This window comes from Gallinula chloropus (assembly GCF_964237585.1).
Source record: "Gallinula chloropus genome assembly, chromosome: Z".
NCBI lineage: Eukaryota > Metazoa > Chordata > Aves > Gruiformes > Rallidae > Gallinula > Gallinula chloropus.
In genome coordinates, this window is record NC_140089.1 from 68777008 (window position 1) to 68804736 (window position 27729).

The following is a 27729-nucleotide window of genomic DNA, read 5'->3' on the forward strand; positions in this document are numbered from 1 at the left end:
AGATAGCTATAGAGTTACAGAAACACTGGAAAGTCCATCCTGCCATGGACTTGTTCAGTGCCAGAGGGGTTTTAGGATAGTTTACAGCAAAAAAATTACATAGTGGGAGACAGTCCTTCTAGTTTAATGTTGGTGTAAGGAGACAAAGTGTGCTTTTTGATTTCAGCTTGCCAACACTTCTCTCTGTAAATATTTGTGATGATGTTGTGCATTTGAAACATACCTATTGGTATCCTGCCGTACTGTGGATTGCCTTCGGAGTGATTTGAGGCAACCCAAAGCCTTCTCTGCAACTTTCAAATGCACTGAGTGGCTTAAAAAAACTAACACCTTTGCATATTCATGACTCTCTGCTTATGTGTTTAGACCAATTACAACAACACTTACATCATTCCCAGTGTATGCTGGAAATTTTGGTGTTTGATTTGTGTATAAAAATGAAGGATTTGCTTAGACCTCCCTGTTTTTCAGTTTTGACACTACAAGTGATTCTACTAATTATACAAAGAATTAGTGAACAGATGCATAAATAAAACAGATCTTCTGTAGGAGGATTAAGGTATTTTGGAATTAGTATTTTGATGTAATATATGTGGTCTTTTTCCAAAATTATTTTTGTTTAGGTTATGACATTCCTACACAGAGAAACTGGGGGAGGTAGAACTGTTAAGTAGGATGAAGAACAATATGGCACAAACTTTAAGTCTGTCGTACTGGGTATGTAAAAGTCTTCCAGAATTTTGCCTGATTTATGTTTGTTAAATCAGAAATAGATGGAAAGTTCTGCAGATCTACAGAGGACGTCTCAGAAGCATGAGCAGCACACACTACTTCAAGGCATGACTGTCTTCCATACATCCATCAGACATCCTTTGACAAGAGGTTTTGAGGACAGTCATCTCAAAGGATTACCATTGTGCCAAGAATTTGTGTGCAAAGTATGACCATTTTGTCTAGACTCTGTCAAAATTCAGTTTTATTACATCTTTAACCCATTCATGTTTTTCTGTGAATATCTGCTAACATACAACAAGTTTCAGTGCATAGGGTTGTTTTAACATTAAAAATGCATACTGATCCACAAAATAGCTCAGAAGATGGCTCTCAGCCACTCAGTTTTAATTGCCCAATCAAATACAGTAGAGAGTTCCTCAACTACCCAGTTGGCATTTGTGTCTCTGAAGACATAAAGTTGTCCTTAATTTAGGTCATGAATTAAGACCATTCTTGAATAAGTTTGCAATGAATATGTTTTGGAAGGAAAGATACTGTGTCCAAATCTGGGGCCTACAATACAAGAAAGATGTAGAACTGTTGGAGAGGGTTCAGAGGAGGGCCACGAAGATGATTAGAGGGCTAGAGCACGTCCCCTATGAAGAGTGGCTGGGGGAGCTGGGCTTGTTCAGCCTGGAGAAGAGAAGGCTGCAGGGGGACCAAACTACAGCCTTCCAGTACCTGAAGTGAACATACAAACAGGAGGGGAATCAACTTTTTAAAAGGATAGATAATGGCAGAACAAGGGGGAATGAATTAAAACTAAAGGAAGGAAGGTTTAAATTGGATATTAGGGGGAAGTTTTTTACAAAGAGAGTGGTGAGGTGCTGGAACGGGCTGCCAGAGAGGTGGTGGATACTCTGTCCCTGGAGGTGTTCAAGGCCAGGTTGGGTAGGGCCCTGGGCAACCTTGTGTAGATCCAGGCCTGGAGATTGGTGGCCCTGCCTGTGGCAGCTCTATGACTCTTGGGGTCCTATGATGGAGCTCTATGATCCTTGGGGTCCCTTCCAATCCAGACCATTCTATGATTCTATGATTAGTTTTCCATCGGAAAAGGTTTGGGTTTTTTTTTTTTTCCCTGAGGAGTTAAATCTTAAGACTGAGAATACTCCAAGCAAAAAAAAAAAAAAACCAACCCAAAAAACTAACTGCTTGTATAAGGAGACCATCTACAGAATGTCAGTTGCATATGGGGAGATGGCCCAAAGAGGTAATATCTTCAATGGGTCCAAGTGACAGAGCTGGAAAACCAGAAAAGCTTTCAGCCATATATATCCTTCTTTAAGTCTCCAGGGAAATCTTGACTCTTTATTCTAAATGTGTTACTTCACCCAATAAATTCAGATTTTATTTGCATTCAATTATAACCTGACTTGGCTAAGTGGTGATCTTTAAAGTTTCCTCATGTAAGGTAGACAGGAATCTAAAAATGGAAATTCTGGTATAGTTCCTCAACATGTTTTCCAGAGTACACAATAAGTAGGATAATGTATCCACACAGAAACTGCATTTGTAGAAATGCTTTCAAGTGATTGGTGAGAAGCAGAAAGGTGTTTTCCATGGAACAAAGCTACCTGTATCCTTCTGGTTTAGTAGTAATCTGGTTCTTACAAAGAGTAAGAGTTGCATCTCCCATAACTTGGGGGGTGGGGGTGGAATATGGTGTATAAAAATAAGAAAATGGAAATAAGAAGTTATATATATTCATTAGAAATAAAGGGAAATATAGATCTTCTGACTGTTTAGGGAAGAGTTATGATGGCCTGACAAAGTCCAAGTGTTCAGTATCCTGTACTTGATAACTTATTCTGTCTTTAAAATAAAAATTCGTTTTCATGCGTAAAGCAATTTTAATAACAGGATAGAAATGAATGACAAAATAGAAAAGATATTAGTGAATGTTCAGGCAATTTAGACAAGTCAGCACAGTTTCCCACTTCCTAAGGCCCTATGGAAACTGTTGAGGTAGTCTTTAAACTATTAGCGATTATCATTGAGTACTTGTGGAGTAAGTCCCAAGAAATTAAACATGGGAAACTTTAGAATACATTAAAAAAAAAAAAAGAAAATGAAAGAAAAGAAAAGCTGAAGTTCAGGAATTATAGAGAAATAATGCCATTTAAAACCTGTAAATCCTTAATACCAGAACATAGCTCCTTAGCTATATCAAGTTCATAAAGCATAGCCCCCATAGATGTGTTACTGACATTGCTATGCAGGTCAGTATGTTAGGCACAGATTTGGTAACAGAGAATGTTAGGCCAATTTGGTTGCCTTCACTGGCAGGCTAAATAACTGGGCTGGCACAGGAGAGAAAATGAATGAGATTCCTCTCTATTTTAGTAAGGTTAACACACAGCAGGAATTTTCTATACAGCAGCAAAGGAAATGTGCAGAAGAGGAACTGAACAAGATTGAAATCTCCCCCAAATTAGTTAGGAGTATCAAACTAGAAAGGCATTTTTTGCTGCTCTATTAGTGACTTTGATGACTGAGTAAGGAAGACACCGATCAAATCTGAAGACATCAAGCTGGAGGGAAGTATTTGCAAGTGCTTCAGAGAATGGGATCAGAATTCTAAACGGTGGAGTGATCTGGAGTCAGTGAGATGAAATTTAATACAGACAAGTGCCAAGTGCTACCTTCTGGCAGAGAGCAAATGCATAAATACAGGATTTGAAATAACTGGCTAGATTGTGTTTCTAGAGAAGATGAGTCTGGGACTGCAGTGACCAAAACTGGCCTACAGGTAACAAAATGACAAGTATGACTCTTGGCAGAGTGAATATAACGGTGTTACAAACAACAAGGATTATTCATTCTACTCAGCATTTGCAGGACTTCTGCTGTTTTGTGTGTCACACTTTAAGACTAATTGGGAGGATTATAGAAGACAGAACAAGGTAGATCGGAGGTTTAGGAACTCATGAACAATTATTAAAGGATTATATTTTTAATTTAGAAAAGGTAGTAGAAGAAAAAACATTGCAATGATACTCTAATACTAAAAAACCCCCAAGCAAACAAGCCAAATTGGAAGAAAAATCAATTACTAACTTCAGCTGGAGAGAAGTTGGATACCCCATGAGAAATTGTGTGCACTGACATGAGCCACCAGGATGAATTGGCAGCCCAGAAGGCCAAGTGCATCCTGGGCTGCACTGAAAGAAATGTGATCAGTAGATTGAGAGAGGTGATTCTGTCCTCTACTCTGGTGAGACATCACCTGGAGGTCTGTGTCCAGCTTTGGAACCCTCAACACAAGAAGGAAATGGACCTGTTGGAAGCATGTCCATAGCAGGGCCTCAAAAATTATCAAAGGGTTGGAGCACCTCTCCTAAGAAGACAGGCTGAGAGATTTGGGCTTGTTCAGCTTGGAGAAGAGAAGGCTCCAGGGGAATCTTATAGTGGCCTGCCAGTACCTGCCTATGAAAAAAGCTGGGGAAGAACTGTCCATGAGGGCATGTAGCAACAGGATGAGTAGTAATGGAGGCCCCATCCCTGGAGATTCTCAAGGTCAGGCTTGATGGGGCTCTGAGCAACCTGATCCAATGAAGATGTCCCTGCTTACTGAAGGGGTTTGGACTAGATGACCTCTGAAGGCCTCTCCCAGCCTTACACATTCTGTGATTCTATGACAATAGCCCACAGAGAATGTCTAGCACAGGGCTATTCTGGGGTTCCCACAGCCCTCACTGGCAGGGAGTATTTTGATTTCATGCTGCATCATTCTTAGTGATGTAGTTGAAAAGTTTGCCTGAAAATCCTTTTCTATGGCAAATCAGTTTGCTGCACCTCTCATTAGAGTGCCCCAGGCATAAGTCAGCATTTCTCATTATGCTTCTTAGGTGTGATATGTGCACTCCATTCCAGAGAAAATTCTTTTGTGTACATTACAGCACCACACTCGAAACTGAGAAAGACTCTTTACATAAAACCCTAACAAAATATATACCCAAGATACTTTAAGGGTTCACACCACACTCCAAGAATGGAATGATGTGGGTGAAATAGCTGTGTGCCCCCAAATCCCCCCAAAATGTCTTTTATCCATGAACAGCTACTAAATGAATACTTGTTTAGCTAGCAAGTTAAATACTGTACCTTGGCATTTTGATCCTGAACACCCAGAATATTGTTAAATGACTTCTTCATGGAGCAATGAGCAATTTTAAGTCCTAAACATCATACATCGAGGCTAGGATTTGGCACTTTTCAGTCCTGGAAAGCATAAGCATCCACTCTAACTCAGTCACTTTGGCTCCTGCTATAGTCAAAGCCAAGGCACGTGACCTCACAGACAGCGGTTCATTCCACTGTGTAATGACTGAAAGTTTGGTAGATTAATTTCCCCTCCCAGGCTCTTATTTCTCTTTGATTATAAATAGAGCCTTGGTGATTGGCTTACTCTAACACCTAATTTAAAATTAGGGGAGATTGATTCTATTATAACTAACAAAGCATATTGCTTAATCATCAATATTTACACAGATCTGAACATTGCAATGCATATAGAGAATAAACAGACTTTTAATAGGGTGAAGATGCTAGATATGAAGAGACAATTAACTTTGGACTGGAAATATAAAGAGAGATGAAAAGTAAAAAAAAACCTAGAAGACAAAAAAATCACCAGTGATCTCAGCAATTACAAAAACAAACACTTACTGACAAGTTCCAAAACTCCCCCAAAGCAGGAATTTAATGAACATGAAGTACATGATCTACAACTTCTGTGTGATCAATAAACAGTTTTTAAAAAGAATAATGTCTTCTCTTATGATCAAAATGTTAAAGGGTATTAAACAAGACGTAAACAGGATACTGGCCTTAAACAACTTCAATAAAGGAATATTGTAAAATAAATACTTTAAAAATGTATATGCCTATCTACAAAAGGTGCATTTTGCTTTCTTGATGATGTAGGCAGAAATGAGCTGCAATATGTTCCATGCTGATCGTTGCAAGGCATTCGCCAGAAGAGGCAGTTAGAGAAACACTCATGACATTCAAAACAAAAACATGAGTCCATTTCACTGCTTCTCCTTGAACTGTGCATCCTGCACCCAGACTCTGCAAAATTTCCTGACAGATAACAATGCCTGTGAAAGTCACCTTCACAGAGTTACCCAAAGCAGTCGCAAGCCTTGAAGTTTAAGCATTGACAGTGACTTTGTTCTTCTAATCCCACCAATGGAATACTAATTACAACACTCTCTCAAACTGAAGTTTAAGATAATCCTGAGCATTAAAAATAGGATGCAAGGCATGGAATAACACAGAATATCTGAATAACACTGTATTCACTCATATATAGTTGAAGAGGCCTTGGCAGAATTGGATTTGGTGTATCATCATTTTCTTTTGTTTGAGACACTGTCTGTCACAGGTAGTATCTTCTAATAAGCTGATTTATCTAAGTGATATAGGTGGTCACTTTTCAGATAATGAAATTAACGTTTTAAAAGATAAACCGAAAGTGTGTGTTAGGCTGCAGGGAAGCGTATTATGAATGATTTAAGGAAGTTAGATATTCTTTGAATAATACTAGTGAATTATACGGTTAATAGATTAGTAGATCTAGAGCATTGCTACTGGATTATTACACAGAAGGTCATATTTCATATAATTATTAAGTCCTTTATTAAAAGTGAGCTAAAGATTTGATACATCTCCTATTGCATCAGAACAGGAATGGTTTCTGTCTCACAGGAATTGCTTTGTTTTATTTTACTCTGAGGAATTCTGAATTGCCTGTATGGCATTTAAATATACCAAAGCCAAAATTTATTATAAAATACTGGAACCATTCAGAATATCCTTAAATTATGTATCTTTCCCATGCTTTTTGCCTGATAAAATAAGGTATTTTTTGCATGGCTTTTTTTCATTGCCTCCCTACACTCTGTACTGTTCTGTGCTCTTGTGACATAAATTTTGTGTTCCAATGCTCTGCTGTCTCAATAGAAAAAATAATTTTAAGAAAAAAAGAATGATCTTTCAGGCCTTTTACAGAAAATATTTTAATGTCTGTAGAAGTGTGTGGAATGTGCAAAGAGAACTCCTCAAATTATGTGTTCTGCTTACATGCTATTATCAGATGTGTGGAGCAACTGCCTAATGCAACAAAGAAGATGACAATTTATGCATTAGGTGGTATTACTGAGTATAATTTTCCTCTATTGACACATACTCATTACTCTCTATAAAATGCAGTATCCTTCCTTTGCAGAGAACAAAGGAGAATACAGTGACCTGACATCCAGGTACCTAGGAATTCATCCAAAATTAATCTGTCTTTCCTGCAAGAGCTATTTGTTCAAGTGCTGCTTGGCACCACTTACAATACCTCTAAAAACACGCTACTGAGGCACCTGCATTAACAGTTTAAATATTAACCACCTCCTATTTACTTTTGTTGTCTCCCGTGTCACAGTGGAAAGAAAGCAGCATGTGGTGTGTGTGTACATGTGTGTGGTAAAGTTCAAAATATATCTCAGGAAATGAAGAAAGCATTCAGCTTCACAAAACAGGTGGAAGCATGGCAGAGATTTATAGAGGATGGGATTGGTTACCTTGGAAACAGGTTTGAATTCTTTCATCAACAACAAGATGCTCAGCGTTGACCTATTTCCAATTGCTGTGTATGGATTTAAGGTGGAACTTTCTGCAAAGTTTATATAGAAAAGTCTTCCTATCAATACCAAGTATTTGTGTACTGCTTTAAATGTGTTAGTTTGTTTTCTCTACACTTCTAAGCCTTTAAAGTGAGAAAGCTAGCTAGTCGACAACAGAAAAGCAGAAGTGTGGAAGGATGTGATAATCTCCTTGACAAGATTTTTTTTCAAGGTATTTGAAGTACTTCTGAACACTTAAAAATGCGTTGGCCAACATATTATCTTCTTTATAATAACTACTTAATGAATATAGGTAAACAAGTGTTTACAAAAACAAGCCAATCCTCCTATTAGAGAACTTGCAAATGTGAGACAAAGCCCCACCAGACATTTAGCATTATTTTGTCTTTCACAATGTCACCTCCAAAGTTTTATTTTTGTTAGAACTGACATTTTGCATGGTATTTTTTCATGAAGCCTATTACAGCTGGAACTCAGTTCTGTAAGACCTTTAATACACTATATTAACAATAGGAGCCTAGTTGTGGCTAATTAATTCAACCTTTCTCATGATACCCTATTTAACTTCCAGGTACAGCTAAGCAAAACCAGCAAGGATCATCAGTATGGGGATGATGCATGCACACAAATACAGATGGACAGCGTGCATACAGCACTATGTGTTACTAATTTAGGGATCCTCCTAGGTAGTCTGCATGTCTAAGTGATACAGTGCAACGCAGCATCACGCAGAGATGTGACATCAGATCCCAGAAGCAGTAAGGTTGCCTGTCTGGTGCATATGCGAATTATCAGTGATTTGAACAATTTTGGGTGAATCTGCTCTCTGTTCCTTGGCATCATGGAAAGTCCAAGCTGGGGAATGAGCAGAAATAAAGCTAAATGAAATTCAGCTGAACCTGATGAAAGAAGAAAACAATTGGGAACTGCATAAAGCAATACTGTGAAAATAGGATCGAGCTGCATTCCTAATGTACACTTATCTCATATCATCATACCCGTCTGGACACCTATCTGAGTGATATGTCCTAGGGAGCTGCTTTGGCAGGGGGGTTGGACCCGATGATCTCTTGAGGTCCCTTCCAACCCATACAGTTCTATGATTTTATGATTCAATTCTATGATAACATAAGTTTTAGAGACATTCTTAAGCTCACTGTATATCTCATACTTTCTGAACCTAACCATTTTTCATTAATTTAAAGGGAGAACTGATACTTTTGATTGTGGTAGAGTATATTTCTTGCAAGGAAAATGCCCTGGGTTTTGGCTGGGATGGAGTTAATTTTCAGAAGAAGCTGGAAGGGGACACAGCCAGGACAGCTGACCCACACTAGCCAAAGGGGTATTCCATACCACATGATGTCATACTTAGTATATAAAGGCAGTTGTCTGGGGAGGAGGAGCCAGTCCTCAGGGACGGGCTGGGCATTGAGTTTTGGGTGGTGAGCAAACTGCACTGTGTATCATGCACTTCATATATTCATTTATGAGCATTGTTGTAATTTTTCTCTTCTGTTGCTGTCCCAGAAAATTGTCCTTATCCCAACCCACAACTTTTACTTTTTTCTTTTGATCAGCCTCCCCCTCCCACTGTGGAAGAAGGAGTCAGTGATCAGCCATGGGATACTTTGGTACTGTCTGGGGCTAAACCATGACAGAAATATATTAAAATTTATGTGTTTGCAGCATTCCAAATGCTAAGATTCTATTTCACCTAAATTTTCTTACAAAATTCAGCACTTTCTTTGAAATTCCAGCTCTTGAGATTGGGATATTACATACAGCTTTTTTAAAAAAAGGGATATTATTGGCCTTCATGGTACTTGGCAAAGGTCTGAAATCATTCAAAACACCAAAAAAGGCAGAACCCCAACCCATGGAAACATACCAAAACAGAGTCCATTGCAAGCTACAAAGACCCTTTCACCACAAAGACTTAGCAGTTTTATAAGAGAAAAAAATACTTTCTTTACTCTGTTACTTTTGACGTGTCCCACTCCCCCCAGTTCTTTGGTAATAATACTGTCCTGGAGATAAAAGAGAAGATTTTTGGACTGACTGAATTATTTTTAGTTTAGCTGCAGAAAGAGGACTTGCCCAGCCCAACGATGTAGGCAGCTGCAGGTCAGATAGGATTTGCTCTCTACTTTTATACAGGGACCTACTTGTCTTTAAAATGCTGGGCACACATCTGTCAGAGCAGAGCTGAAAATTATTAGCAAGGCATTTATTTTTAGGCCCTTCTTCAGTATATGCTGTATTCAGATGAGATAATTATTGACAGTCTTACAATGGAGTTTAAAAATCCATCATAAAAATCATTCATATAGACAAAGTGTCAGCAATTAGGCTGTAATCTCTTTGCTTTTCATAATGCCCCCAAAGTCCAATTGTCTGCTTTTCCTGTTACATATTGACATACAAGTATAAGTAATATATTTTACAGAACTCATTCTCATATCCCTCCATTATTCTAATTGACTCTGTCTAGTTGAAGATTAACACCTTCCTTCCTAGGACATCTGCCAGCGATGTATCATCACAGATAGCACTTTACCTACAGCAGAAACCTTTTGTACGCTAATACGTTCATATGCTGGCTGAAGGGTTTTTCACATACTTTAAAACCCAGTTTCTCTCTCTTCTTTGATGTGTTTAAGACACCAAATGTTGGCTGTGCTTTGCTCAACAGACGGTCTTTTGGGTTTTTTTGTGTTTCCAGTTTATACTGTCTTTGTCACTGCTCAGCAAATTACAGATACATGATTATATAGTGTTGTATTTAAACAAATGGATATTACAAATTATCTCTTCCAAGGAATTCATACACTGAGCAAAGCAGTAAATGTCTGGAAGAAACAAGGTCAGCTCCAGTGTATTTCATTTTCATTTCTCATCTCCACTGTTTCAGATACGTCAGAAGGCATAAATTTTGAAGTATTTTTACCATGAACATGACATTTCATCTTAGAATTTTTCTGGGATTTGTTGAAAACTCCAAAGCCTTATATTCTTGGACCCCACCTAATGGATGCCTAAAGTTATGCTGAAGATGTCAAGGGCACCAGTACCCCAGGCAGCTTCGCCAGTGCTAGCATGGGCCCTGGCTGAGCAGAGAGATTCCTGCAGCTTCTAAATAAAACAACTTGCTCTGGCTTTAAATTGCCCCTGGCCTGGAGACTGAGCAATGCTGCTCTTTTACATCATGGTGAGCTAGCACAAGATGTGCAACAACTGTCAGCTGCCAGTGAAGACATGGGAGTTTCCCCGAAGGGAAGCTGGCTGCAATGACCACAGCCAATGCTGCTGACCTGATGGAAGCCCATCAGAATCACTTTATTTCTCAATTTTCTTCCTTCATAAAAAAATTGGGGTTTTTTTTAACCATTTTTCCTATCATTCTTAAGCATCATTCTTACTATCCACACCCTAAAGCTCCCCTTTCTTATGGAGATTTATTTTGGGCCTTTTATTTTGCAATTGTGACTTTTTTCTTCTTTTTTATATAGGCATCTCCCCAAAAATCAAAGCCCAATGAGTTAATCTATCTCCAACCTCCCAATATCCTAAATTAGTCTTTTATGTGCACAGAGAACAAGCAGAAAAACAACAAAATAGCCACCTGATTTAACAGAAATTATTCGACCTCATTTTCTTCATGCCTTTTGCTTCTTTCCTCCCTGTGTAAATCCTAAGCAAATCCTAAGACATTCCCAGCAGAGTTCACCACTAAGGCCTGGAAGGAAACCATGTACTCCAGGGTAAGGTATGTATACATTCTTTATAGAAAATCTTTTTCCTCTCTCTTAGTATCCTTGGGGTTTTTTTTAAGAATGCAGAATTCAATTAAAAAAATAAATCACCAGGAAATGTTAATCAAAAGAAATGCTAAAAATGCTGATTAGCTGCTGAATATTAAATAAGCAATACTCCAAGCATTCATATTTTTCAAGCACTTAATTAGGAAGGATTGGCTGATCTCATCCTTGATGGCCTTAGATACAGCTGAAAACTGTATTTCCAACTGAGAAAGCAAAAGACATTTAAAACCTGATTTTTAATAGTGTGGAGGAATTCAGCTCTCTCTGCTGTAGGTTCCTATGTACTTGAAATTGGCCATGACTAGAAAGAATGAAAAAATCAAAAAGAACTGCAACCAATGTACTGAATCAATAGTTTTCAATTAAGTATACCTAGGAAAGTGTGACAGTGCCTTCAGCATAAACAAAAACGTCCAAAAAGCAATATAGTAAAAATGAAGGTAATGAAATCTGTATTGACTGATTGACCTAATAATGCTTAAAAGTGAATCCAAACACTTGTATTTGTGAGCACTTCCCTCCCTAGGATTCTCATGCAGAATGCATTGAGTTTGTTTTTCTGTTCATATATTACCATATAAAAAAGGACTGCTGAACTTCCTGGAGATTTTAATTAGTAGTCATATTAGTGATCCCTAATAAAAACAAATATATTCAAACATCAAATAGTTACTTTACGATGCCCTTCACTTCCTTGTAAGTTTTACTACTAGAAGACTCTGTTTATCAAAATTAATATCAGAATCTCTAGTCCAAGTCAGTCCAGCTCCAGGACAGATGGGTGTTGACTCCAATAAAAAAAGGCACTATTAACAGGGTGAAGAGGAAATACAGAAACAAATTGGACATGTACATCATGCAGTAAGACAGTTTATGGTTGGAGTATTCTACTAAATAAAAATGAGCCTACATTGTAATTTGCCCTGACAGATTTTGCAGCTTGTAAAGCTTTCTACTTATTAATTTCCTGCAACATCTTTATTAAAGAAAATGAAATAGAGCAACTGGTTTCAATATAGTGTATTCTGGAGAAACTGCTGCACATCAGAAGGCCTTTGCCTTTACAAAGGCAAAAAACACCCAAACTTAACAAATCTGGAAAAGACCCAGGCAACCTGTGGGATTCTGCAATAACATTTTAATCCAACAGGTGCATAAAGAGAAGCTTCATACTTCCAAAAGCTCTTCCAATTCTGCCTGACTGGCTAGGCACTGGAGAGGCCAGCGGGATCTGTCAATGGCTGGGTAATATGGCACAGGAGACAGCTTTAATCCCAAAGCCATAAAGGCATCTTAATCAGTTCCTCTCTGCATGGTACTACGACAGACGGGCATAGGAGACAGTGTCCAGCTATACTCACTTTGTGCATCTCCATTAAATGAGGTCCCTGCTTAGGGACATGGCTGGGCTTGGCAGAGCAAGGTTACTGGTTGGATTTGATGACCTTTTCCAACCAAAACAATTCTGTGAAATATGAACCACCTTACCCTACTCAGTAACTTAACATAAGCTTTCACTTTTACCATCTTTCTGTTACTCATGGGATGAACTCCACCACCTGAAATTCTTCCTTCAGAAAGCAGCGTGGGTTACCAACCATGCTCAGTGAGAAGAGCTGACTGTGTCCTCAGGGCAGGGTGCTGCCCATAGTGGTGGGGATAACTTTGCTTTGCCGAGCTGCACCAGCACTTCTTGGATAGAACAGCGCGTTGATGTTTTAAGCCGAGCGTGCTTTGAAAGAACATTCTAGCCCTTAGCGCTCAGGAAATTATTTTGTGGAGAAAGGACTGTCATTATCAGCTTCAGTGTTTTGCTATGAATACACCAGATCAATATTGAAATGCCCTTTCTTGGTCTTTTGCTGCACTGTTCTCAAGATAACCTCTGCTGTCAGAAAAGTCATCTTAAGCAGTTTATTACATAAAAACAGACTGAAATGCAAGAGGGCTGCTTCAGAGACTTTCCCGCAATATGTATGTGTCCAAGAGTGGGCTCTGGAGGACTCTTAGTGAAAACAGAGCCATTCCAAGACTTTGGAATGATTTTACAAACTCCCTACTTCATTAATTTCTCTTAGTCTGGAGCTTTCTCCTTCCTAGCAAATGTTTTTTCTTTCCTTCTTTATCCCTTCCTGCGAAGCCTTTCAGCAGCTAAGTGAAGAGAGGATAAACTCACTTTTGGAAGAGGAATCCCAAGAAGATACTGGTGTAATAGACTCATGAGAAAAACATTAATGAAAAATAAGAGAATAGGCTAGAGGGCATGTAAGATATCCAGAATAGTGAGATATTATTTTTAAAGAGCTGCAATGGAGACTAGGGAGGGAAACCAGCATGAGAGGATGTAGGGGTTAAGGGAAGATCAATAGTGAAAATACGAAATAAAGACAAGCTTCCAGTAGCAGTTGCCCAGTGACTGTGGTCTATGAGCCCTCCTGCTCATTCTCAGTCGTAGTCTGAAGGCAGATGCTCAAGCTATGCTGTCTCCTTTCTCAGTCCTCACCCCACTCCCTCTGATTAGTGGCATTCTCTGGTACACACAGGTCCCTACAGTATCTCCTGCAGACCAGTGCTCCCTATTCCTGCTGCAAGGAGTGGCCCCTCAGCAAGAGCTGCCTTTCACCTGCTGCTCAAAGCCCCATCCAACCTGGCCTTGAACACTGCCAGGGAGGGGGCAGCCACAGCTTCTCTGGGCAGCCTGTGCCAGGGCCTCACCACCTTCACAGGGAAGAATTTCTTCAGAATATCTAATCTAAATCTGTTCCCTTTTAGTTTAAACCCATTACCCCTCATCCCTTGTGAATAGTCCCTCTGCATCTCTCCTGTGGGCCCCTTCAGGTACTGGAAGGCTGCAATAAGGTCTCCCCAGAGCCTTCTCTTCTTGAGGCTGAACAAGCCCAACTAATCCCAGACTATCTTCATAGGTTCCAGACCCGTGATCATCTCTGCGGACTTCCTCTGGATTGGATTGAACAGCTCCATGTCCTTCTTATATTAGGAACCACAGAGCTGGATGCAGCACACGAAGAGGGGTGTCACCAGAGCAGAGTAGAGGGGCAGAATCACCTCCCTCAACCTGCTGGCTGGGTTCCTTTGGATACAGCCAAGGATAAGGTTGGCTTCCAGGGCTGCAGCTCATGTTGAGCTTTTTCCAACATGCCCAAGTCCTCCTCATGTCTATTCTCAATCCATTCTCCACCCAGTCTGTAGTTGTCCTTTGGATTACCAGGGAAGAGGAAAATATTCAAGTATAGAATTGAAATTACAAAAAAAAAAATAAAATTAAGCTTTATCTCAAGGCTTGCAGTCTTATAAAAAACCTTTGCAACATATCCCAAATTTCTTGAAAATATGAGCCCTGGAAGTTGTCTCCTTTGGGAGGGTAAAAATTAAATCTAAGTAAGTATTTAACTTTTAAAACCTTAACTTAAATGTGAGAAAAAGATTAGGTTTTGTTTTCTTACTAACACACTGGATCCGGAAGACTGTTTTACTGTGGTAGACAGTACGAAAATCCCTTTAACAACCTCAGATAAACCCAGACTTCCCCTCCAGCAACAATACCCATGCTTTTGTTTATGTATCTAAGCTTTGACTGCAGTAACTAACCCAGTAAAGAGTCTCCATGGAGACTGAAAAGTCATTTTAAACACCCCTGACTTTTGGAATATAAATTTTTCTTAACAGATATTGTATGAATTTTCAGTTAAAGGCAACATTTCCTGATCATTCTTGATAACTTGTATTTTCTGTAATCTACTCACATAAATACATACAAAACTCTGTCAAAATTATAAATTAATGAGTAAATACTGGTATTTAAAGTGAACTACCATTATTGATTTTCCTTGATCTATGAAGGGAATGTCTTTAAATCTGCTTAGAAATGTAACTGCTTTGGAAAGTGTTGAGAATTTATGGTTTAAAAGCTCAAGAAAAATATATAGATCATAAAGGCTGTACTAAATAAGGAGAGGCTAATTTCAATCTGTGAATCTAAAAATATAATGCAACTGTGATATTTATTATTTCTCTCAACTTTTCTGCAGCTTACACACATACAATTTTAGCCTATGCCTTTTTCTTTTTTTTAATTGCAGGTGCAGGTTTCTTGTAGGTCTTAATGATGTCTTTGCTAATTCTCTCCCATCAACTAAAACTGAAAGGACCGATATTAAATATTATATCAAAAGAAACTGTATCCCCATCATTTCTGTCTGCTTCATATTTTGTTCTCTCCTTTTCTCACAGAGGCTGTAACCTCCAGTTCTATTATCCTCCTGTTTGTAGCAAGGGAGATGTAATATGCAGGCTCCTCTCACTGATGAGCAGTGGAAACTGTTCTTTCTTCAGATTGTTTTGAAACAGAATTTATTACTTTTTTTCTTTATTTTTGCTTCCTTTAGTACACTTCGCCTCACTTTACTAATGCATACACATAGGTAAGTGTGAATTTCATTTGTTTAATTATTATGGGTTTCCTACAGAGTTTTGCCCTCCAGGAACAACAGGAAAAACAACCACCTCACATGACAGATGCTAATTTTGTTGTTTAGTGTATGTCGGAAAGGCACAGTTTGAAATGTAGATAGAGAAAAACTGGGAACATCATGCAGATTTGTCTCTGTCAAACTGGGTCTGAAATCAATCAGTTTTGTCAGTATTACGGCCTTCCATTACCTATCAATCGTTTTTTAATTGATGCAACACGTTCTTTTCACTTGCTGTGAACAAAGCACTGTAAATGGAGATTTATAGTGCAAGTGACAGGAAGTGATTCAAGATAAAATACATTTATTTATTCTTTCTCTTGGAGTATGTTCTTCTTATGATGTTAACTCATGGCAGGGCATGTTTGCTACAAGTAGAGGGGAGAGCTTAGGAAAGTCTTCCCTGCTGTGAACATTGTACAGATACAACTCTTGTCATGATTTCATGTGTGAACTGAATTTTAGTTAAATTTTTTAAAATCCCATTGGTAGCAAGAAAGAGGAAATGGTGGAACGAGGTCCCTATTGTCTCTGGTAGATTTAGAGCTGACCTGGTATGTACCAGCACGTGCTTCATACCGCTCAGTGTTTCCAGGAGCTCCACTGAAACCACAGTTCACAACCTCCTGCAAAAAGCACAGCTGTACAGATGAAATACTTGCCATGTGTGATCACTGAACTGAAGTGTCGCTGCCTGACCCCTTACAATGAATACCCCATAACTGCTGAGGATGTGTGCTGTCTTTTGTCACAAGGAGAACTGCATTGACTTTGCAAGAATAACCTGTATTTAAAGTTTATACTGTAAAAACTATGCACTGAACAGTGATGTCCAAGTTTGGGTGGTGCAAATTAGCTTAAGTACACAGTGTCACCCAAGAATCTCCCTGGGGATCCTGGCTAACTTGCATCTTTTAGTGCAGCACCACATGGTACAGCAAAGGCGATATATTCAGCCACTGAGATCGTCTTCACTTATTTGGTGGCCAGCATAGAAAAGGATTAAAGCAGAAAGAGGGTTCTTCTGGGGAGTTTTATAAGCAGCTTGTTATCTCCAAGATAGTTGCTTTACAAAATGGCATGTTATGCTACCCATCTTACCAGCGGTTGGGAGCAGGGAGCTGGCTACTGCTGCCTATCATAACAACAGATTTCCTGATGTAAACTCCTTCTTGAGGGTGTAGCTTTGGGGTTTTTGTAAAAATAAGACAGAGCTAGGCTGTAATGTTTTTATAGGTCTGATGGATTCATAGCAGGCATAGTCCATCAGAAAACACCTGTGTCCTGGGCTTCCTGAGAACCTGTGGTCTGGTGGGCAGCTGGAATATACCACCATCATAGTTTTAAGATCTGTTTTAAGTGACTGTTCATAACTACTTTGAAACTGAAATTTCCAAAAGTTGCATTGTTCATGCCCTGATCTCTGCGTGGATTTGGGGATTTGGTAGTGTCTCAAACAACAAATGAGACTGCGAAAAGTTGGCTGATTTTTTTTAATTGAAAATATTCATTATTAAGCATTCAGTTTGGTGGTAAAGGCCTTGCAATGCTCAGATGAAAGACAGTATAATGGTTTCTTTGTTTGCATGTGAAACCTAAATAGCTTTAAGTTATGTTTCAACAGTAACCACTACTACTGGGCTACATTGCCATGTCACTTTTGCCGTCTGGGTTTAAATGTAAGAACATTAATGGTACTTTTCCTGCTTGATCTGAGGGCTGGATTCCAATAAAACTTGTACTCACCCACATACAGCCTGTATCTCACATAACTATCATCCTTTCAAAACTGGCAGTGCTTGACACTCCAAACAAGCTGTGTTGGAAGTCATATGCAGAAGAAAGGAGAAATCAAAAGCAGAGAAGCTAGCAGGAGAAAGGAAGCAACCCAAGGGAAACAGAGGTGAGGGAGCTAATGAGGGAGAAGGAACTTCTTCCGACTGCCCACCAGGCTGTACACTGTTTTGCCGCTGGCTTGCACGGTCTTGGTTTTGTTGGCTTTTTTAAAAGAATAACCTCCAGGCCGTGTGAATGAATCTGCAGCCTTTAGTGTTACTGAAACATACCCCAACCCACAGAAGATAACTGCAAATCTAAAACTCCCCAAAGGAACAGCTCCTTCAATGAACCTCAGAGTTTGGGTTTGGTGCAGGACCCACGATACTCCTCTGAAGTATTATTAGAGCACAGAGAAAAGTAAATCATCTGCAACTTGAGCAGAGTGTTTAGGGGCACTACAGAGTCACAGACAGGACTCACATGCTGTTGGCTGGCAGAAGAGGTTTCATTTGGGAATGCTGAGTGGCAGCGTAACTTTGTCAACACGCACAGTTACAGGGAAATAAAAAGAATACATTAGTTACTGTTCAGCCAATAAAAACTATCATTACCACAAGATTTTATGACATTTATTACTAACAAAAATAAATATTGTGAGCTGATGATAACACAACAGGTTTTGTTTCTTTTGCTACTGGCTGTGTCTCTCCATAAAATAGAGAGACAGACTAGACTAAATATTTGAATCAGTCTTTCATATACCTACTTTAGCATATGGCTATGTTACCATGCTTAAATTTGTTTATCTCCCTAACAAACTCCAGCTACTCGCCACTGGTGTCTCAGAGGTATTTTCCACTTCAACTTTTTTAAAAGTAAAAGCATTATCATAGGAAAAAAAAACAGACAAGACAGAAAATCTCATTAAGAGTATCTTAGTAAAGTCTAATTAATGGATAGCAGTTCAGCGTGGCAGCATTTAGACGTTAATCTGTTCATCTGGTTTGCTTTCATCTACCTGAGTGTAACCCTTAGTGACCACATCTGAAGAAGAGCAGGACCTGGTACAGAGTAGAAGAAGCCTCCTTTATGTAACAGCAGTTCTCTGGATGGCTGAGTATGCAGACTGCCTCATCAGCCATGCAGTGAAACTCCACTGTGAAACTTACAGTCCAACAAAGCGAGTGTATGTTCACACTGTTGCATCTAGACCATCATCATTTTTATTATTGTTGTTAATAATAATAATTACTGATGCTCAATTACTTGCTGAGGGATAGCTGGCTACAGAACAGGTATGTTCTGCTTTCTTGCTGTGTGATCACAGAGGGCATTGGGCAGAAACTCACAAACTAGAGTATACTCCTGCCAGATACAGTCCCAAGAATTAGAACAGAAGTATGGGGGTAATTGAGCCAGACCTCTCTTCTTGACAGACAGTAGATAGTAGCCAGGCATGTTTTCCTATTTTGTTATATTTTCCCAAATAAAAGATTTTGGCAGTTTTATATCAGACAGGACTGCCACATTTTTATGAGAAAAAAAGGACTAGGAAAGCAGCCTTCCTTATGACTGCCCAGGTCTCACAAGGAGGGGTTAATCCCCAGAACTACAACCCTTATCTGCACGGGTGGAGGTTGTAGTGCAGCTGCACTCATAAACTTGATACCAGTCAACAGCTGGTGCTAACAGAGAGGCTGAAATCCATGATGCTGCAATAAATCCTGTCTACTTATGGCCAACAGCAGTCCTAACCAACAACCATGTGTGCTGAAATGGAAGAAAAATAATAGGCAGTTCTTTAAACCACCCACTAGGCCAGTTAAATCCAGTGGAAGTCAAGGGTGACTTAATCTTGCTGGTGAAGTGTAGAAACGTATTACTGAGATTAGCTCCACTGAGAAGCTCCACTCAGCGCTCAGCAACTGAACGGGATCTGGGTTGGTGACTGCTATCAAAAACTTCATGACTGTGTGTTGTGGTTTAGCCCCAGCCAGCAGCTGAGCTGCCCAATCTCAGGTTTGAGGGAAAAGAGATACGGAGCACCCTGAGAGAATTCTGTCCCAGCAGTACTTGCTCCCTTCTCTTATAAGACTCCCCAGAGGCAGCATTAATATGGTTTGATGCAGTTGAATGAACACCCTGGTACCAGCCAGCTCCCTAGTACCTAAAAAAATGGCACATCTACAGTGAAGGAGGTTCAAGGGGGCTGTAGGACCTTCTGCAGATGTGTTTAATCCCCCAGCAAAATAAACAAAAGGACCAAATGTGAATAAGGGCTACTATGACCAAGAAGCACATATGGATAATTTCAGTTCCACAAGTGTGTTTCTTTCTATGGTTTAAGAACATAAAAATAGGAAAGAATGAAAAATGTCATGAAAACTTAACAGATGTCTTTCCTGATTAACTGCTACAATGCATGAATCATTTTTTTGACAGCAGACCTACTGAAAACATTTTATGATGAGGTTTGAACTTTTAAATCAAAGATTTACTATTTTCGAGACAAAAAACATTTTGATAAGGATTTGCATAAATTTCCATGTGTAATATGCATATTTATATTCAAGGTTTAGTAGAAAGAAAAAGATAAGAAAATATCTTCATCAAAGCAATGTTGTCTAGGCTACTGTGCTGTTTAAGCCTAACATCAGATACCTTATCTGGAGGAGCCTTTAAAAAAAGAGGCATATGTTCTTTTTTGTCACTGAGTTTTCCAGGCAAACCTAAAGCCATGTATTTGGCAATGTCAGTGATAAGAGAGGGCAATACATTACTTTCTGGCACATCCAAAACTTCAAGCAACAAATAAAGAGTTTGGATGACACTGAATATTTTTCTTGGTCTGACATGAGTCATGTGCTGAAAATTATAGAAGCCTATAATTAAAACCAGAAAACAATACATTTGCCACATTGTCCTATCACCCTATATACCTGTTTCTTCTTCTTCTGGTTTGTTTTTTAAGGAAGACTGAGTTGCAGTGTATGCTGTTCTGGCCCTGAGTGGGAAATGGGGGAAATCCTTCTTTTGGGTATGCTGGGAGAAACATTACGCAACACTTTGCAGTGGGTCTGTGAAACTGAAAAGCATGTAGGAGGCTTGAGCTAGCATCAGTTTAGCATTTGTGAGCCAAAGTTTGATGACAAGACTTTTGAGGGAAAAGATAAGATGTAATCTCAGAGAACTAAGCTTTCCGTATGCAATTTACTACACCAGATACTCCATACCAAGCAATGGATGAAACGGGTGAAAAAGGGCTGAGCACACTGACCCGGAATACAGTTTTGTTTAAATATTTTAAACCACGTTTGTTCTACCAAGAATAACTTTTTTGAAAAATGACCTGATAAAATACTATTGTGAATAAGAAAAAGATATGTTTAAGAAAAAAAAAAATCTCATTTGCTACTGGTCTTAGTTCTTCATACAGGATAAAAAGCAAAAAGAAAAAGTGCACAAAATTTTAGTGTTATTTTGTGCATAACAAATGTCCATTTCCAAAGTGAAAGGGAAAACTGTAAATTTCATATAACTGCAACCACTGAGAATATTTCAAATTGTAAAATATGTTTTTGTTTCCTACATTTAAGCCTGTAACGAATACCAGTCCCTCATGCCCTTATATTCATTCATTGTGCACAGGAAGGACTCAGACACAAATGGAAAAATATATCACTGATTCTTTTGAAATATGCATCCATAAATTTCACCCTCTTCTATAATTTATATAATATTAGCATTTCATCCTTTTGTTTTAAATAGAAGAATAACATGAAACTACCCACTAATGTGCAACTTCTTGCACCTGCTTCTCTAAAAGCTGTAAGTCAAAAAAGAGGGAATCTGCTTAAATCCCTGCCAATATCAAGCCCAAGTTAACACACTGAATATCAGCGTGCTCTGCCCAAGTATTTTTCCAGCAGACTCAAAGCTGCTTTACTGTGTGGAAGGTGCTGCCAGCTGCATGGCAGACTCTCTCCATTTGTGTACGGATCACCAGAGGGCCACAAGGCAGCTCGTGTTTGGACAGAGCCCAGCAGGATATTGCTCCTGAGGACACGCGTGGGGAATGACATGAGGGGCTTGCAGCTGTGCTCTGTGCAGCAGACCCACACAGACTGGGCTGCGCGTCAGGTCCTGTGCTTCAGCACAGAGAGCTGGAGGTTAAACCTGCCTAGGAGCACTTTCCAGACCTGTTTCCTGATATACAGGAAATAATGGATGTTTCTTAAATCATAGAACCAAGTTCCATATCGAGAGGTAAAAGAAAAGTAGCCTGTCTGTAGATCAGTCGTGTGCTGAGCATGCATATTAGACTGAAATTTTAGAGGCAAAAGCAAAAAGGTATCCTTTAGAACACATGCCCTTTAGAAATGCATGTAACAGTGCTGACATTAACTTAATGGGTTTAATTTGCTTTGAGGACATCTTACATTCGCCCATTAGCATGCTAATGCATTTTCCAATTTTATTTTTTCTGCTGATGACAATTCAAAAAATGCCATCATATCTTTTATCACCAGAAAGACATGATGGAACATAGAAAAAACAACTTCTAATGCACTGTAGCCATAGTTGCTAACTTATAGTTCATTTTAGGTGTTAAAAGGAAAGGAAAAGCTAATAGTTTGAAAATGGAGTGGAACAATTTTTTCCACAGTGCTGTCCAGCACGACAACTAGTGCAGTCATATCCAGTAAATCTAGTTGCCAAGTGCCATGTTGTAGTGAATGCTCATATTTTTAAAGCCTGAATTCTGAACGTTGTCTTGAATTTACAGTAGCATAGTCACTCTTTAAGGTTCTGCTTTAAAACAATCTCAAATGATACTGTGAAGAATTTAATTCAAGTCATGTAGATTTTAGGAAGCCTCTCCCAACCCACCCCCTGTAATGTCTGAAGTCACATCGTGCAGACATGATCTACTCAGGTCCTGTCCGATGGCTACTCTTTCATGTCTATTGTCTTTGTCCTGACCTATTGTCTTTGTCCAGGAACCACCTCCCACATGTTATGGCCACAGATGAAGAACACAGAACCACTATTTATTCTGTTGGCTGTAATTTGAAACAAACTTAATTTTCATACTATTCCAAGCAGACTGGCTAGTATGGAATTCCAAAAATAATTCCTATAAAAATACATAATTAAACATAGCACATCTGAGTTCTTAAAGTCACAGATTTCCTGCTGTGTCCTAGGTCTCTGAGTCTTTGTAAAATATATACCTTCTGCCAGCTGATTCCTTCTCAAAAGTGATGAGCTTGAGCAGACCAATGAGAGGGAGCTGTTTAAAAACAAGAGAAAAAAGCAAGAGAAAAAACCAAAAAACCCCACGTATTTCATGGAAGATCCTCTGAATTTCTTAAGATGTGTAACCATAATACTTTCCAACAGGGACATTAAAAAATATCCACCTTACCAGTTTTGAGAAAGACTTTAATTTTTAAAGAGTGAGGGCAATTAAAGTTTTTCCTAGGATACTGTCCTCCCCGCTCCTGTAGACCTTGACAGGCTTACAAACCACTGATTGTCTCAAAACTTCAGTAATTCAAAGCCTCCTCGGCATCTTCACCCTTGTGTATCTCACAAGGAAGCATCCCCAAAGACTCAGCAATGTAGAACGGTCGACTTTTGAATTCCTGCACAAGGAAGCCTCCATGGCAGCGCCTTCAGCAGACACGAGACAATGATAAAGACACTGCCAAACACCTGAATATGGGACAACGTTTTCAGGTGCAGAGGATCAACTTAGAGTGAGTGTAAACAACAATACACAATGTACCCTCTGTCCCTGCCTAGCCTTTGGATTTAGCAAAGATTCAAATCTAGGATTTCAACACAGAAAATGAAACTTCAGGCTTTTAGATTATGGTTTATGTTCCCGCTGTTTCTGACCAAATTGGAGACACTGCATAGAAATACCCTAAGTATAACTACCTCTTCAACTTTAATCCAGTCATTATAAGTCTAGAAAGGTTGTGTTTATAAAAACAGGTTTAACTTGGAGGCATTTATTTTCCTGTCACTTCTGTAGAACTCAACATACTGAGTTGATAGCACTTGCAAAGATAGCACAAAGCCTCCTCTCCCTTCCATGGAAAGGCATCACTGCCATAAAGGTAACACTCTACGTGAACAGAACTACGTTGAAGAAAGGGGGCTTAAAGGCTCCCAGTGAAAAGTAACCGTTGAAAAGCCTAACAAGCATAAATACTACAGGTGGTAGTATAAAAGAGGATTGAATGCAACCACTACAACACTATGAACTGAACAAAATATGCATCAGAGTTGCACAGAGCCAATCTCAACATTAATTTATTTCCCCTTCAGGCTTCATAAGATAGAATTTTAAAAGAAAATCACATACAACTAGGCCAATTACTTGACATGTGTGGATGCTGTCTAAAGAATTCAGCTAAAGGGGTTATAAATAGTTATTGCCTGTTTCTTATGTAGACCCCAGCCAGGCAGAAAACAGTGGTTCCTGTTTTTAAGAAATAAATCTGTTCCCTGAATCTGCATGCACGAAATTACTGGTAGGTACATACCTTGCACTTGCACCATTAGCTGGATTTCTGAAGGAAAAAGCCTCCTGAAAAAGGCAGCTTCAAAATCTGGGCAGAGCTCCATAGGAGATCTGCTGAGTCAAAACCTGTTTGATTTTCTGTTAGCAGCTAGATTTTCAGCACACAGGCACTCTGCCTGAATAAAAACAGAAACTGCTGGTCCTTGTGAACTTATGAAGATTTGTATCTATAAAGGAGAATACTGTTCATTGCTGTGACTACTGCCACTGGCATCTTCTTCAGAGGAAACAGAAACTGACCTGAAATTGAAGAGTTACGCTCTTCAATTATTTTATCAAAGTTTCAGACTAACTGCTGATAAAGTCTACAGATGATACAAAAAATGTACAACTGGTAAAAAATTATTTGGGGGCCTGTCAATTTTATAGGTCAGTCTGAACTGTCTGCCAACCTAGGCTCAGTTAAACAGCTTCTGTTGTACCTGTGAAAGCATACAGAGAACACTGCTATTTGCATTCCCTAGAAAGAAGGAATTCTGAAGTGACTGAACAATTCTAGGACATAAGCACTAGTGGTGTATTCTTAGCATCATCCTTGTATGAGGCTTAAGAAGTAAATCACTGGGTGTGCAAAGAGCAGAACTATCAAAAGTACTGACTCAAGATTTCTTATGCCACAAGTTTTCGACTCTCAAAGAAAATCTCTATTTAAGTTAAATCTTTTGTTGTTACCATAATTTGCAATCTTTCATAATTTGCAATCTTTCAGGGCTTTTTTAATTTTAATTAGGGAAGGCAAGATATCAATGTTTCCTGAAGTTTCTGCAGTATAGTTGAAATTTATTGAACCTTCAAGTCATTTAGCTAAGCCCTTAGACAAAATCCTCACAGAATGGTGGGCACTTGGCTACTATGCCGTTGTATATATTGCTAATAGGTTTAGATAAAAGTACAGATACTGATTTATTTTTAATGTAAAATGTTAATAGTCAAATTAGATATAGAATTTCTCATAGCTGAATTGATTCATGCTGACCTAGGCATGGTGTCTAGAAATAGGACAATCCATCTGTTGTTATAAAGGAGAAATGTCAGCCAGACAGCAGACTGAAAAAAACGCCTTTCAGTGTAACAGCTTTGAACTAACTGCTTTTAAAGAATCACCCCAACACACACTTTAAGCCAAATTCCTTCAACTGAATCTAAAAAGCATCTGTAGATTCACTGTCCTGACTGCAGTCCAGCTTTTGACCAAGCCTTGAAACTGATGTGATTTGAACTTGGATTTGTTCCATTGCTCACACATACGAAACGGCACCGCTGCCTTCAGAAGCCCGTTTATCACAGAGAAACACATTTTCAGCTCCCGCTCACTCCTGCCATCTCCTTCACAAACACACAGACACATGTGCACACGTATGCTCACTTGGTTTTCTGCAGCATTGGTCACTGCAAGTTTTCTTTAACTTCTCTTACATTCAGAAGCAAGCTGCAGGTTTGTAACTGCCATCAAAGCCAGAGCACAGGCTAATGAAAATCAATTATCAGCTGTGAGATAGGAGGAATAATGTAGAGGAAGAACAGCTCATGAAATTAAAAATAAAAATAACAAGCAAATCTATGTCTCCTCCTGACAAGTGCGGCTCTCTGCCTCTCTGTCATCCCTTTCAGCACGCAGATGACTGCTCAGTAGCTCTCGGCACGCAATAATGCAGTCCCTCCTGTCCACCAAATTTCAATAACAGCTGCCAACGGTTTGTACAGCCTCTAGATAAAAATGATATAAACATCTGATTTCACAAACCTCTGTTAGAATCATAAGTTTTAAATATTTTCTTGTTTCAGTCTACAAGGACTTTTTTTTTCTTTAAATTAGTATGAAGCCGAGTTACTTTTCACCAGGAGACAAAGAGTGCCAACCATACCAGACCTAGGAAGCTGGAAAACAAACAGGTGAGAAAATTAATAATAAGTACTCATATTTACACTTGCTATAATGAAACCTTTGTGTCAGAGGAAGCTAGATAATACATGGCATGCCATCTGGTTTGCCCAGAGATGGGGCAATGAGATTTGTAGATTACAGCTGGTCCTAGACAGCCATTATCCCCCAGTTAACCCAGTGCTTGAACAGAATCAGCCCAGGGACAAAGAACAGCACAGGGAAAACAAGAAAGTGCTTCAGCTGGCAGCCACAGCTGCAGGTTCAGCTGGGAGGTTGGGTGTATGCCTCCATTCCCTGTTTTTCTACATTTTCACAGCAGCATCTATGAATAACACTTTCAGCTACCTCCTGGTAGGTGTCCCACGCTGTTGAACAGAACAGTAGTCACAAATGTGTAACAACAAGAACTTGGCATGATGCCTCCAGCTTGTACAAAATGGGCAGAACATCCCTTTGGCATAACAAGTCACAGTGAGCAAATGTGTCTTACTCCTTGAGTGTCAAGCAGAGACTCCTCTCAGACACATTCAGTAAGCTCATGTAAGCTCATCAGTTGTCTATTAAATGGAGAGAGATGCTCCTAAGAGCAATTCAGCATAGAGTTGTGCAGCTAACTGATGGAGAGAAGGTGGGACACACTGTGGAGTCCCCCTTTCCCTCACAGAAGCGTGATGAGTACATCAATAGTATTTACAAGGAACTGCTGGACAACCCATGAACCCATTTCTCGTAAAGCAGAATTAAGCTTAAGGCTCTCGGTTCCTAATTTCAGAGTGGTAAATTACCAGCATATACAGGCCAAGAAAAACTCCAGCTGTAGAGAGGGAAGGTGCTCCATGGGTTCTGTGACACTTACTATCACAAAAGTAAGTAGAAGAATGTGAAACAGAGAAAGGCTTTTTTCTTGGAGAGTCTGAGGCTGGGCAACAATCCTTATCAGAGACAGGCATCACAGCCTCACCTCCGTTTACTTTAAGTGCGTGTGTAAATGCCTGTCCTGAAAGAAGTCAACAGTAGTGCAAATCTTATTTGTATATTTTACAAAAGCCAATCTGAAACATACTGAACAACTGTAAACAGTCTGAACAGAACCTGGAGTGCAGCTCTCCTGTGAGAAGCGCATACAAGACAGCACATGTAGCACAGGTGACAACACTATTCCTGTCACTCAGAGCACTGCTAGGATGCTCTCAGATACTAAAATACATTGTAAAGGAAGAGATCACTGAGATTGACTCTAACTTTCCTTTTGGGTCAACTTTACTTAAAAAAGCCTTAGATTATTTGCATCCTGGCTGACCCACATCTGATTAAAATGGCAAACTTCTGTGGAGACATCTTGACTTTCATATAATGGAAGAAATATAAGTTCCAGCCACTTGGCTCAGTATTGTCAGATTTGAGGCACAAGGCTGACAACATAATTTATAAGCAGCTAAACAAGAGCATGAAAAATCAAATTAAAAGACAACCTCCACACACGGTATCTCATTTTTCCCCATGAAACATGGAAACACTTTCTGGCATGTTAGCAGTTATTCTCCAAGCTAGCATACTGCTGGTTTTAGTGGTATGCATAATGTGCATTAACTGAAATCACAGAAAACACAATTGTTACAATGATTTCTTAAGTATTCATTGTCTTTCCAGGAAAAAAAAAAAAAAAACACAACACACCAAAAAAACCTAAACCCAAAACCACCCCCAACCAAACAAAAACCAAACCCACACCCCAACAAAAGCC

The 27729-nt window shown here is 39.2% G+C and overlaps 1 protein-coding gene across 1 annotated transcript in view; it reads right to left on the minus strand.

The window, feature by feature from the left end:
- Window positions 1–27729, minus strand: part of RAB3C (RAB3C, member RAS oncogene family) — a gene marked incomplete at both ends in the record, with an annotated part of 118066 nt that overhangs the window by 39864 nt on the left and 50473 nt on the right. The gene's annotated exons all lie outside the window — the stretch shown is intronic.